Source organism: Anas acuta, chromosome 14 (genome assembly GCF_963932015.1).
Source record: "Anas acuta chromosome 14, bAnaAcu1.1, whole genome shotgun sequence".
Classification (NCBI taxonomy): Eukaryota; Metazoa; Chordata; class Aves; order Anseriformes; family Anatidae; genus Anas; species Anas acuta.
Window position 1 is genome coordinate 1,071,639 of NC_088992.1, and position 14,865 is coordinate 1,086,503.

A 14,865-nucleotide genomic window follows, 5' to 3' on the forward strand; every position below is an offset into this window, starting at 1 on the left:
GCTTTTTTAAAGCTAATTGCTTTATCACGCCCACTCTTTAAATTACTTCCTATTGTACAAAGTTATATTAAAAGTTGCTTTTCCCAGTTTGTCCATTCAAAAGCAAAGTTTTGACAGCACCTGTGTGTTTCAGGTCATTTGTTTTGCTATGAGGCAACTGCTGACTCCCATTCAGTTTCAATAAGCAAAATTTTTGTAAGCATCAACAAATCATATGTCATTAAAGCTTGTTGTTGAGCTGTCAAACCTCTGTCAAACACTGACAGGTGTGGGCATCAGGCACCTCTCTAGGAGGCCTGTTCCAGCGTTTGACCACTCTTAAGGTATAGAAATCTTCCCTCATGTGTAGTCAGAACTTTCCCTGGCGCAGCTTTGCGCCGCTCCCACGCTGGCTTCTCTCCAAAACGGTCACCTTATTTCCACGAACTTGAATGGTTCAGACTTGGTTACTGCAAAGAACATCTCTTTGGGTTTGTAGTGAGAAGCTGGAGTGCTCTTAGGCTTGTCTTCAAGTGTCGGCACAGGGACATCTTCACTGCACGACCTGTGTGCAAGGGACCCGGGACCCCCAGGGAGCGGCGGGCGCAGCAGGGCGCAGTGCTTCGGGGGGTGAGGGTCGGGCTGGGGCACGGCCTGGCAGCAGCCACAGGTGGTCACCCACTGACGGTGTGCTGGTTCCTCCCAAAGCTGCTGCGGAGTCTGCTATGTGCTTTAGGAACCACGCGAGCTAAAAGAGCAGCCGGCAGTTTGTGGTACTGCCACGGGTTGTGCCCCAGGAGCAGGTTTGCAGAAGAGGGAACATCTTTCTGTGGACAAGCATTCACATGCTGCAACTTTAACAAAAATGATTTAAACAAAAAGGAGTGGAATAACTGGGGCTTGCTGTTTCTCACATCTCCACTGGGTGGGCCTGCAGCATATCTGATGTGCGACCGCAGGCAGCATCGCTGTGAGGGAGGGCTTGGGGCCGCCACAGCTCAGCATCAGGAAGGTTTCCTCCTCCGCTCGCCCTCTTCCTTTGCCTCCCATGACATCAGCAGCAGTTACACCCCCAGGTAGCCAAACCGCTGATGTCTGGCTGGATTTCTGCTCCATGTAATGGGCAAGACCCTCACGTCAGTCACAGCCTGTCAATTCAGCGGAGATGCTGTGCGTGCCAGGAAGCCCTCCTGGCAGTGGGAAAGCTCTGCTGCATCCCTTCCTTTCTATACAGCTCTAATTTTTCTGACCAGGTTTTCTCTTCGCACTACCAAGAAGTCTCTTCATTTTCTTTATGCAGTCCAAAAGCATGAGAAATTGTTTTTCACCAGATAATCACTGCCCTCTCAGCTGCTGGGAGATGCAGGCAGGCTCCTCCCTGCGTGGCCCACCGTGCGCGGTAGCACTCATGGGCACCTCTTTCCCATGTAAGGTGCTGCATCCTCCCAGAGATACATTTCTTAATTCAGTTAACTAGCAGCCCTCCAGAACTGAAACAATTAATTTACACAACCTATGGGAAAAAAACTGAAAGTGTTTAAAAATATTTTGTTTTATTGTTACTTTAGAAGTTACAAGCACTACCATCTCGAGATGTGCGGACCTCAGTTATTTACTGTGATTATCCTTGAGCATCCTGCAAGACAGGGAAGCTCCTCATCCTGTCCTGTAGATGAGGACTGACCTAAGGAGCTGTATGCAGCTTTTCCAGGGCCTGCTGCATTTGGTCATCTTTATCCCAGCAGAACATAAGGAGGTTGCTCTCCAGGGGTGGATTCCCAGGCCAGTTCTCTGGGACACAGCTTGAAAGTGGGAGGAGATTTTATAATTGGAAAGTCTGTCAGCCGCATTTGCCAGCTTTGTGCTTTCCCAACCAAAGCCAGCAGGCCATTAGCCAAACAGCAGTCCCTGCTTTGAGAACTGCAGGCATTGTGCTCATAAGGGTTGTTTTTTTTCCCTCCTATTATTTTTGCTTTATTGAAGGAAGCACTGACATTAAAAAGCAGGGATTCTCTGCTCCTCATCAGGAATGGTAAAGTGGAATATTGTCTAAAATTAGACACTAGTCCTGGAATAGGCCTCTTTCAAAAATCGTACTGCAATTACACGTCTCTAGGAAGAAGGGCGTTGCTCTATTTCTTTACACACTAAGCTCCACCACATCATTCTTGGGATTACAATGCTCTTACCATATACGTTTCTATTATGTTTTTCCCAATATTCTTGCTTTTCTGTTGCTGGCAGAGAAATAATCCTCTTGGATACCAACATTACCTACTGACCCACCAGGCCCATTTGCTGTTCAGTCGTGGAATTTGCACCCGCTTTCATGCAGCAGCTGTGGCCAAAGGCAAGCAGCACTGCGTGCTCCCATCGGAAAGGTGCCCCCGCCTGCGCTGAGCCTGTCCCTCTGTCCCTCTGAGCGCCCAGCACTGCTGCAGCAACGCGAAGCTGCCCTCAGGCTCTGAACCAGGCTCTGCCAAAGGCCCTCCTTACCTGGCCGTGTTTGCTCCAGTCTGGAGAGCAATGCTAAGGGAAGTCAGGCAAGTGACTGAGCTGTTTCAGGCCTTTTGGCAGCAAGCACCAGCAAAGGCTTATCTTCAGCAGTTATTATGAATTCAAAGTCAAGGCCATTTGGGCCTCGGGGTAAAATCCAGAGGTTCTTACTGAGGGTGTGATTTATCCCTCTCACCCTGCTAGGTAACAGTTTCTCAGTTCTTTTTCAGGCAAAATTCCCACTTAGCTCAACAGGAGACTGAGCTGACTCAACAACATGAATATTTGGCCAATAATTGTCAGGCAAATCAGGACAAATAGCCTCATTTACAAGCAAACCCGCCAGGCTAGGACATTTGGCTAGTGCCTATACAGCAGCCAGTGTCAGAGCCGAGCAATGGCAGCTCCTGAGTCTGCCCTCGGACTGCCTGCATCTACAGGCAGAATTTCAGTATTGGTAGGTCGATGCCAGCTCCTGATCCTCAGAAATGTACAGAGTCCAAAACGCGTGTTCAGAGAGGACTTTTATTTTAGTAAGTGACATGATCTGCAGAAATGAACGTCCCACTTAAAAACTTCTTGTATTAACCTGTTCGTGTTCAATTGCCCCAAAGTGTGGAAGCTAGTATTGTCCTAATGACATCAAGACACAAGCTAAAGACCCATGACAGGCTATAGAGAATTTTAATGTTTAGTGCCTTTTCCTTTATTTATTTAATCTTTATTAATATGAGTCATTCTGATTGTTTTAGTGGCTGGTTCAAATGTTAATTGTCAGTAGGAAAAGATAATCTAGCATCTTGGCAAGGCTCTGCTGGTAGTGTGGCTGCTTTATTGAATCACAGATGGAAACATTTAAATTCAGGATGATTTTCTCATTCCAGTGTTTTGTCCGAATTAAAAATTATTGCTTCAGACAAGGTTAGGAGATCTAAAAAAGGCAGTGTCTGCACTTAACTAATGCCAACAGCAGATGTCACATTACTTGCCACTCTGCCTCCTCACAGATTCATTGGACCACATTCTGCCAAATACCCATTTGGTTTATTTTAAAGGCCTTGAACCTGCAAGGTACAGAATTAACTTTAATCATTTTATATGAGATTTGAGAAATTTTAACATTCCCCTTGAGGAAACAGAGCATGTTTTCTATCTTTTGGAATAGACTGTTCCAGGAAAGTCAAACGGGGCTCTCTGCGGAGCGGATACACCGTGGAAACCACAAACTTCTGGCCAGCTCATCACCATCCCATCACACGCAGCAAAGATCAGCCTGGTGGCTGCGCTCAGTGGAACTGGATTTAATTTTTCTGAAGCAAGGCCTCAGGTGGCTCTCTGGCAGCCGTGTGTTTGCCAGCCTCACCGCCCTCCTCCAGCACCCCGCTTGGTTCCCGGTCAGCCCCGCTGCGGTGGGTGCGGGCAGGCAGTGGGCAGCCCCATTTCTCCAGCATGGAGAGCAGCTGTGGGGCTGGACACGGCCCCCTGGGGGCTGCACCAACTTCCCAGTTCTGCCCACTGCATGAGGGGCTGCACTTTGCTCCCTGGGCCACGTCAGCCCCCGGAGCGCTGCCTGCCCCCTGCCCTGCCCGTGCACCAGCCAGGGATGCAGCTGGGCTCGGTGGTCCCAGGGACGGCCCCGGCCAGGAGCAGTGGGTTTCTGACAGGTTTCTGACCCACCCATCAAAGCTCCAGCTGGAGGGAAATGACACGATCTCCCCTGAACACCTTGTCACTGCTTTGCTAACTTTATGATTAGAAAATGGTCCGTGATGTCAGGCTTATTTCTTCGTATTTCTTCCTTCCTTTAATGTACGTTATTATTACTACTCTATCCACAATAGAGATGAAAGACAGCTTATTCTCTTCCCTTTGGCAGCAGCCTCTTACATAATGGTCCCCCATCATTCTTCTCTGTTCTTAAAAAAAAAAAAAAAAAGAAAACAACAAAAAAGCACTGTTTGGCTATCCACTGCAATCCCCAAATCCTCCTCTACAGAAATACTACTGAGCCCATGGTTAAACATCTCGTTTATATGCATTGATACTTCTTTAAAATGGGATTGTGCACTTTACTGAATGCCCTCCTAGCAGTTCTGATCATTTTTCTCTGATTTATGCAGATCAATTTGAAGTCTAATCCTGTCTCCAATGGGATTGCAATGCCTTCCATTTTGCTATCATCCCTTACAACCCCCCATTGCTCTTTCTTATCACCTCATTTTCTTCTATATATTTATGGACTGATTCTTTTAATTGTTTTCCAGCCTTCCTATGGGCATTAATGGTTGTTCCTAAGGTTCCCCTTTTAAAAAGTAAGGCTTTAATTGTTCCTCTGTAACTACAGTGTTTATGGCTCCACCCGTGCACTTGCTGCACGTGTTCTCAAGACGACTGCAGGTGGCTGAGGAATTGTTCTGTCCAGTTGCCTGAGAGTCTTTTAGTATCATTTAATAAACCTCCATGACACACAATTTACAGAAATAGACTTCATCTTTTACAGGTTTGGGCATTTGGTCATAGCTTGTGGTTTGATGAGGACTGACATCTGAGGGCATGTTAACCTCCCTATCATAGTTCAGCACTTGCTTTCTTTCCCTGTTAAGAAGTAGTCTCATACTTTACTTTCACTTTTCCTTCTAATGTATCCATAAAAAAAATTAGTCTTGTTTCCAGCTTTTTTTATTGTTGACTCACTCCTCTTCCTTTTACCTTAGTATAGGCTGTTCTTTTTTCATCATCTTTACTAGAAGAGCAGGCATCAAATTTTCTTTGGTTCATTTACTGTCACCAACCATTGAGATGCTATTTACAGAAAAAGCTGAAATAATCAGACTAAAGTATTATAAACGATACTCCATATTTTAACCTTCTCAGTGCCTCTTGGATGTACAATTTCACCACTGAGTATTTGGTGTCTACTTCAGTCTCTAAGTACATACAAAATGGTGGCTCTAAGTGCTTGTGGATTATACAACACACAAGAAGAGGGTTCTTGTTTTGCTTTGAATGCTGGGGGACCATTTGCTCAATGCTCTGCAAATCGGGTCTCTGATTTTACCAGCCAACCTTGAGTTAAACCAATCTGGGAATTAACTGGCCCAAGTTCAGTTAATCAGTTGTAAAATGGGTTTGCTATTTCTGGAGCTAACAGTCTGTGGAAGAGTATGGGGGAGTTGTTTGAAGGCAGACCAAAACAGCAGAAGCAAAACAGAGCAACACCGTTTTTAACAATGCAAGGCTAAAGGTAAGTACTGCAGTATGAATGGAGCCTGCTTGTGCAAGTTACAATTCAGATGCTTTTCACATAAAAAACATACACCTCAGTAAAATAATTAAGTCATTTGATTATATTTTATTTGAATAAAAGGCCACAACAATTATAGTGTTTAAAAGTTAAAGAATGAGAAGGGATTTATGAATATAATCTTATGTGGAAAAAGGATGCCCCAAGTAGGGATTTCAGTAGCAATGATTCAATAACATCTGCTTGATTAGCTACGGTTGGCTTTAACATTATCTCCATCTATTTTGTACTCCCTTGGAATTTTTATAATCTAAATCCTTTCATCTAAACTAGTTACCTATCATGTAATAGCAAGTTTGATCTAGTGGTTAAGAATTTACAATTTTATATGTCAGTATCCAATTTCTGAGCGATGCAGATATTTCACGTTAATTTCATTACCTTTTATATAGAATCCATATTTATTCAGATGTTTACACAATCAAGATAACAGTATTGAAGCCATAGGGTAGTTTATTTCTATTCATTTATTTAACAATGTTTAAATAAATTATCTGTTTTAAATATTAAGGTTTGTGGGAGATTTATTTTTTTTTTAATTGAGCAGGCCTCTCTTTCTTATTTCAGTCCTTAATCTCTGGCGATTTCACTGTCATATCTGAATAAAGCACTAGAATTAGGTTTTAAATATGCATATTGACAAAAGACAAGATCATAATTCCAAATGATTGATTGGTGCAAGCCCACATCATTGGATCCTTCACTCCTTCGCACCACCGTTAATTTGGAATAAATTTGCAGCAATCAAGTGATTTTAACTGGTGTGATAAGTATGAAGATCTTAATGTTCTGCCTGAGCTTTAATTGAGCTTAAAAGGCCTAATTCTGCCTCAAATCTATTCTTATTTTTGTTTCAGATCTGGAGTGAATGTACAGCTTAAATTTGAAAATGAGCCTCCTGTCTACATATTAGCTAGTGATAGTTTTCCCACCCAGTCAATTCTTCCATTAAGAGGCTCAAAATTTCATACACGGATTTAGGACACAGAGCAGCCATTCCAATGCACTGCTTTAGCTGCTAAGTCTGTTTTATAGCAGATCATTTAAACATATGCATGTATGGAATGAGATTACATTTTCCACATGTTACTCCTATCGCTTCTTGTAAGATCTGTTGCAAATATACAGCGATTCATTTAGAGAGTCTCAGGAGGGAATAACCCACAAAAGGTCTCAGAGCTTCAGAGTGAAGTAAATAGCAGGTCGTAATATATTTAACGAATGATCACGAAGAACACAGGAAGAGAGAGAGGAAAAATACATTCCCTGGCAATACGTTGTTTCAGCATGAGTATCATAAACACTGTTCCATTGGGACTATTTTCTTGTCTTTCCCTGTGTAAATAAATCCTTGCAGTGAGCACAGTGAGGATGAGGATGCCCGGAACCTCCCAGCCCAGATCTCTGGTACCTAGCCCAGGGGCTGGAGGATGCTCCTGTTGCGTGGTGGGAGCGGTGCGAATGCTGCCATGCTGCTGCAGGACCTGCTGGGTTGGCACTCCAAATACTCCTTCCTTCTCGCCCTCCAGTGATAAATGTTACTGAATCACCTCTCTCCATCATGAAGTCTATGTGAATGTGGCAAGAATACGTGATCTATTAAAATAATCTCATTTTGAGTAGCATGAAACTATTCAAATTAGATTACTTCGGATTGTGTGTTTAAAAGCAAAGACTTTCTTATTTTGTCAATAAATATATATCTTAGCAACATCATATAGCACATGCAACTCAGCCAAAAAGATGTATCAAGCAGATAAGAAAAATACTCTTTTCCACTAGTACAGCAATTCTGCAGCACAATACCTTTTTCTTACCCCAGAGTCCATCTCTAGTGAGAAATAAATAAATAAATAAATATATGACCTGGAGAATCTCTGTGAATTGAAACTTAGCAGAGTTTTATATACTGGGAATCCTGAAGGACCTTAAATACTTAAGGTACAAAAAAAAAAAAAAAAAAAAAAAAAAATATATATATATATATATATATATATATATATCTTCAATATCATATGGTCTGTTTCCTTGCCAATGCAGAGCTATTCCTTCCTATGCATAACCCAGGCTACTTTTAAACATGCTAATGACTTGCCACCGCATTGCTGAAAGGAGGCAATGCATCCCTAAATAGAGAGGGTATCTTCCTTATGTAACAGTGAATTCCCCTTTAACCAGAAACTGGAAACATACATTAGAGAAATAAAACAATAGTTGTTGTCTTTCTTCCACAATCCTTAAGTTAAATGACTTCATTAATTTGAAGGGATTCTTGCTTCTGTTTCTTTCTGATTAATTCTGACTGTCTGTATGAAGAGTGGGTATATTCTTTGTGTGCACAGCATTTTTGAAGAGATGCTAATGTTCTCATGCCGTAAGTAGCCCTGAAGTATTCACATTCAGCTCTCCCAGTTTCTACCTCCAGAACATTTGTTTGCCTGTTTTCACTCTGGATTGCTCAGCAGATGATTGAATAATCACAGAGGCCATTTCTTGTTCCTTCATTATTTTTGAAAGCAAATATAGGCAGAATTCAAGACCCTGGAGAAAATACAGCTTTACTAAATTTTGAAATTGTAAAGTGCTGGCAGCAGCTAGATAATACCCATTAAAACATCAAGCTGAAGCTCTGAAACATCTCTTCAGTTTACATAGTATTTCAGCTGGAAGTATGTTCTACGGGAGTTTTTTCCATGGAAACCTGAAGTGTAATCCCCCAAACAACTCACTTCACTCTAATATATATGGGCTTAATGTTTAGATACCACCCAGCTATGTTAGTCTGGTTGCTATGGTCCTGTTTTCTTTTTTATATAGCCTTTGATTAATACACTGACCACTGAAAGAAGACGGGGGACTGGTATATGAAAATGCCATGCGGAGCTCACTGGGTAGAGATGGGCTTACTAGATGCAGAAGCTCTGTTAGCGTCTTCCAAGAAACTCTGGCACTATAAACAGTCTTGGCCTGTGCTTATATAGTATCTCAGTCCCCTCCACACCGCTGCCAAGATTTCTCCTTGCAGATTTTTTTCGCCCATCATCCCCACCCCATTACTTGGTGCCTGAGCCTGCTCATGGCTCGGCGAGGCGCCTGCGGCTTGCAGCGCATCCTGCTCGCCCCAGCTCCAGCCTCCCTCCAACCAGGATTAATGTTGCTAATGACCCAATACTGGTGGCTTACACTGCAGACAGAAGCAGGCTCAGACTCAAGCAAGGTGACAAATCTTCAGATGTTATTTCTTGGCAGAAGTGTTGACTTTCAAGCACAAGGGTAACCCATGAATGCAACGCTTGGTGAAGCTGGGCCAGCCAACAAAGCTTCATGGATTATTATTCTATTAATCCACTCCAGTTTTCTCCCACTAAAAAATACCTTTCCCCTCTTTACCAGTCTCAGCCAATCCTGTTTGTAAGGAAGTTGGTTAATTATCACCGCCTCTATATCACAGAGGGAGAAACTGAGACTTGGAGAAGTGCAATGCTTTGTCTTGAGGACACTCAGCAGGCTGGGCAGAACCACAGCCTAGGGCCCCATTTGTAGCACCCACTGCCCTGCTGAGGGAACCAGAACAAAAATAGATCTTTACCTTTTGCTCCTAATCAATACCATTATAAGGCATGTAACTGCATAGTTTCCTGAACCAATAAACTTTTAAACTGTTACAGTTTTGTATCTGTGTTTTCTCAACCCTTCTCTCTGCTCTCAGGCTTTATTTTAACTCATCTTCTGTGGGATTTGTCTGAACATACAGAGATATCTGTAATGCAGATGTAGACATATGAGTGAATCATTTGAGGCTTTGCAGGCAATGGAAAGAAATAAGCTCTATAAGGCACTTTTCTTATCTTAAAGTAGCAGCTGTAATAAGTCAGATGAATCACAGCCTTTGACCGTAAAGGCAGGCTGGGCTGACTCAGATGCACAGCCAAGACCTCTGTTACTTGCAAGATGAATGCTACAGACAGCTGATAGCAAGGTGGGCTCACCGTGTGCCCAGTCCTCCTTGCAGCAGCAGAACTCCTGTGCAAGAAGCATCTTCAGAGAGACTCCTGCAAATCAAGGCCAAGATTTAGCAAACTAAGAAGTTGGGCAGCGATGCACTGCCCCAGTGCCATTGCTGGGATCAAACTGGCTGCTAGAAAATGTGGTGCCTTACAGGTGGGAGCACACTGGCCACACAAAAGAAGGTTGTGACAAGGCCACTGGGAGGTTCCCCAAACCTTCCTGTGTAAAGCGTGAGCAGGACCGGAGCATCCTTCACCACTGACGTGGAATTGTTCTAGGAGAAGGAGCACCAATAATGAACCAGAAGGTTCCAAACATTTCTCACAAATTCACTCTGGCCTTGCTTTTTAAGCAAAACATCCTGAAAAGTTAAAACACAAGATCAATAAGGGAAAAAAACAGAAAAAATATAACTTGATCCCCAACCCACTGGGGACGTTGCAGGCGGCAGGAAGAACGGAAAGACGAGCCCAGAGCAGCGGTGGGGCAGCGTCCAGGTAGGGTCGGTGTCCTCCACCCCCCTGAGCCTTCCGCCTAAATCCTCGGGCGCTGCTGGACACAAAACCACTGTGAGAGCTAAAAACCAGCCCAAGAACACGGAGTGCCCGTTCCGTCAGGCCACGAGATGGCAGTCGGTGCACGCCGGCCCCGCGCCCCGTGTGCCGCCCGCCCGGGGCTCCCCAGCGCCGCCGGGCTCCTCTGCAGCCGGCTCCGCTCCCTCGCCTCAGCACTGAGGCAGAGCCACAAAAACACTGCGGGGACAGGGAGGTGGCCGGGGGCACCGAGCCAGGACATCCTCTCGGTGGTGCTGGATGAAGCCGCGGGCCCGACACGCGGCGCTGAAGGAGCGGTGGTGCACCGGGAGCACCCCTCCGCCTCAGCGTAAGGACAGAGATCCTCCCTTGGTCTGAGAATTAGCAAAAGTTTCCATTGGCTATATGGCTAAAGTTTTTAAAGAAAACTCCTTTCTTCTTCCAGAGGAGGTGGCAGGCATTTATTGGTTCTGTGCTCCTTTCCTGGAGAAGTTCAGCAACGTCTCCAGGTGACATCGGTCCTACAAGAGCCCCACGGATCACTGGGATCAGGTTCTCCAGGGCTGATTTCGGACCTTCCAGCACATTTTGCCCAGTGCTGCTAATGCAGCCCTACACGCCGCTCCGCTCCTTCGGGTGTTACGATGTGCATACAGCTGCTTCTCATCCTTTCCAACAGAAGTTAAAAAATCCATGTAACCATAATAAAAAAGGGGGTGGGGGAGGATAATGATTTTTTGGCCAACTGCCTCCTCACAGAACCAATGACTGACTTAGCAGGGAGAAGCTAATGGCTGCTCCAGTGACCTCCACAGTCACTGCACTCATTTAAGCAGTTACACTTAATTATGCTGAGTAATACACAAATTCCATATGTTCTGTGAGCAAATTCCTCTTTGTTCTATGGAAAACAGAAATCCAGCGGAGGCAGGAGAATGCCTGTTCCTGACAGCACTGCCTTATAATCTATTTTTAACTGAGTTTCTCCATCTTCTTTGGAAAGGAATAACACTTCTTCGTTGCCTCTGGCCGTAATTAATATGCCATAATTCAGGTCCAAGAGACTTACAAAAACAGACTTAAAGCAGCGTTAGCTTTCAGGCAGAACAAATAATTTTGGAGAAGACCAGTATTTTCTATACTTAAAACTCTTTTCGCTGGTTTTAATTAAAGTCCTTCGGTTGCCTGAAAACGGAATGTGTTTACTTCAGCTGCGCGCTGGGTTTGAGCGCAGCCGGCCCTGCAAGGACCCCCGGGGAAGGCTGAGCTGCCGCGGGGGCTGCCGGCGGCACAGCTTTGGCACACTGATGCGAAGCAGCTCACTAACCCGCCGTCACTGCCTCGGGTTTCTTTTGTTTGCAAATAACTGTCATTTTTTTTCTTGCAAGAAAGATCCATAGAGGAGAGTAAGTGCTTGAAAACATTTGAGAACTGTATTTAGCAATCGTTCGGCAGTCTGAGTTGGGTTCAGCATTCACAGCTCCCTTCCTCCAGTTACCTGGTGACCAGACAGCGCTTGGGAAGCAAAGTACTGATTAAGCAGAAGACGTGCATTTCAGATAAGGCATGTTTGGAAACAATAAGCAGTCTGTGTACACAACTAGTGCCAAGGAGGTGCTGCCACAGCCCGCTGCAGCAGCCCGCAGAGATCCCCCTGAAAGCCCCCCAGTCCTGCTTTCATTGCACCAGTAAAAACCATGCCACTGAGGGGCTGAGCCTCTGCTCCTCCACTCCCGCGTGCTGCCCTTTGCCCTGTGCCTTGTGAGCAGTCTGGCAGGCGGGAGGAGGTTTAACAAGCCCCCCCGGTCCCAGCTGTACACAGTCAGCGTCAGCACAAGAGGCACTCTTGCATCCTTTCGTTCCTTGCTTATAGTCTTGGGTCATTGTGGCTACAGCAACAGCGCTATTTACTAGCAAAAATATATATTCAAAAGGTCACAAGCAAGCGGGGTAGGCAAGCAGAGAGGACGAGGCCCTGGGAGCTGAGCGAGGCAGGATGGCAGCGAGGAGAGCGCTGCAGGTCCAGCCCCGGGCTGCTGCAGGTCCCAGGACAGACACCGTCACGGCATGCCCTGAGCAGTGCTCCGCGATGCAGCAGCGGGGAGGGAGCTAGTTACTTAGTTACTTAGCTAATTAGTTGGTTGTTCACAGTTTGTGATGCTTACAGGTTCAGCAGTGTGCTGCTTTAGAGGGGGGGAGAGGCTGCAGGTGTGCCCCATCCATGCAGGTGTGGTCCATTTGCACAGGGGCGTCCCCTCCACATGGCTGTGCTTATCTGTGCAGCCAGCTGGGGGGCTTGCTTCTCTCTGAAGGGTCCCCTTGTGCCTGCAGAGAGGCCTGGCTGCAGGTAAGGGCTTTGCTGGGGGCTGCGTGATGGTTGTTGCAACCCAGAAGAGAACAGGTCTGAAACTGTTGGATGGTGAGCAGGCCTGAAGGGTGCCGGGGGGAGCTTGTTCAGTAGCTCTGTTCTGGGTCTGTGTGTGTTCCTGCTGCAAGCGGGGTGAGGGTGGCTGCTGCATCCCGTGGGGTGCTGTGTGTTCCCTGCCAGGCTTTGGTGTTCTCCCTCAGCTGTTGGCTCCTCTGGCCCCTTGCCTCTCCAAGTGCTTCATGCTCCCTGTGTCCGGGGTACTGCAGCTTCATCCTGGCTGTGGGGTTTCTCCTTGCTGCCCATGCATGGCACGCTGCTGTTGTGTGCTGGTGCTGCCCTGTTCTTCCCCCTGGTGTGCTGGCAGCAGTCAAGGCTCTACTGGGTGCTAAGGAAAGAACAAACTCTTGTCGGTATATAGACCATGTAGTAAAATACTTTATGTTGTTATGGCAACTAAAATTCTAAAAATAAACCAAAGAGCAAGAGATGATGTAAGTCAAAATGACCATGATATTCTGATTATGAGCTTCTAAAAATGCTTTCCACGCAAAGACTCCTGAAGTTTATTGTTAAGTTTTCCTCCTATCGGTAACTTACCAACCTAGGAAGTATCAGTCTCTTTAAAAACTTGCAGAGACAAGTGACAGCTCCAGTGCCCTTCCTCTGAAGCAGCTTGGCCACAGTGGCAGCTGGTATGCTGCAGCAGAAAGGGCAGAGGCTGAATCCACTGGGCATTCTCACTCAGAATTTGTGTGGATATTCCTGAAAAACAATTTGATTAATCTTTGGGATAACTTCAACATCTTAGAGCAGAAGCCTACAATTATGTTTTGTGGTAACAAAGAGGGCAGAAGCAATAGCTGTTTTAGGGCTGTATCTGCAAGCACAGAGGATGTGGCTTGTGGGGTATGTGTTGTATAGAGAAATTGTAAAGATAATTGGGCTAATCCCACAAATCATACATTGGTCTTATGAACAAGTGACTTTATAGGTAATCTTCATCTATTTGCATTGTTCTGCTTGTGCTGAGTTTGTTCAGAATTGGAAGCCTTCCCCATTTCCTAGTAAATGAGGTCAGAAGCTTTTACTTTTCTATTTTTTTTTGCTAGTTTTGTGTAGGGAAAACTTGTGAAACTGAATGTATTGTTTCTCTTACTACTAATAATAAACACACTCCTGCTTTGAGTTCACTAAATACAGCTGTTTTACTTTGTGAAATCTGAAGGCTCTGCTTTATCAGGAGGAGACCTCTGAAGAGGCCAGGCTTGTTACCATCGGGTGCTGTGTTTGAACCAAAGCTGGAACTGCAAGCAGTGAACTTAAGTCATTCTTGGAATGACTGGAGAAATGAGCTTTACAATGTCAAAATCCAAGCTGCAGCTGCAATCCTTTTATTAATCATAATTAAACTTTCATGGAGTTGCTCTTGTACGTGCTAGCGAGGCCAGGCACATCGGCTCCCTCCTGTCCACCAGCCCCCAGCAAAGCCCTGCTGGAGGTGGGTGCAGGGTGGGCACTGGGCTGCACATAGGGCAGGTTGGCAGCGGGCTTCAACCCTATTTGCATGGCCACGTCTCCCTTGGCTGACCGTCCCGCTCTGCCCATGTTTCATGCTGCTGTTCTTGGTGATCAAGTGCCAAGCCCTTGGATGCTGGGGGCACAGCGCTGCCCCCCCCCCCCAGCCCCATCCTGATGCAGCTCCCTGGGGCAGGCGCTGTGCTGTGCCCTGCATGGGGACGGCTTCAGGCGTGCTGCCGGCTTCTCCCGCAGCTGGGTTTATCCTGCATCGCTGCCGAAGGACAAAAACATCTGGAGAAGGGGCCACAGAAAGGAAATTTTCCTCAATTCAGAGGGAGAGCTGTGAGTGTCAGCTAAATAGTGTGAGTGTATGAAAAGCGGCATTTAATTAAATAAAGATAATGTAAACAGAAATATGCATTAGCTTAATGTGTGCCATGGAATGAGGGCGCTTACAAAGAGCATTGAGGGGTGAAGCTGTGCACACAGGAGGTTGCTCCTTGTGTCCTGCATTCTGGCAGGAACAAATTAGCTGCCAACGCCATGCTGTTTCTCTTTATATGTATAGACATATAAATAGGGTACATGTGTGTTTACTATGCACTGTAATTTTTTAGGTGCTATAAATTTCATGCCTCTTCCAAATATTTGAGCACTAC

At 45.6% G+C, this 14,865-nt stretch overlaps 1 long non-coding RNA gene across 1 annotated transcript; it reads left to right on the forward strand.

The window, feature by feature from the left end:
- Positions 1 to 12,379: 12,379 nt before the first annotated feature.
- LOC137864403 (uncharacterized) lies at positions 12,380 to 14,620 on the forward strand. The gene is made up of 2 exons (XR_011101488.1): positions 12,380 to 12,667; positions 13,914 to 14,620. It is a non-coding gene; the product is annotated as an uncharacterized lncRNA (long non-coding RNA).
- The last annotated feature ends 245 nt before the right edge of the window (positions 14,621 to 14,865 follow it).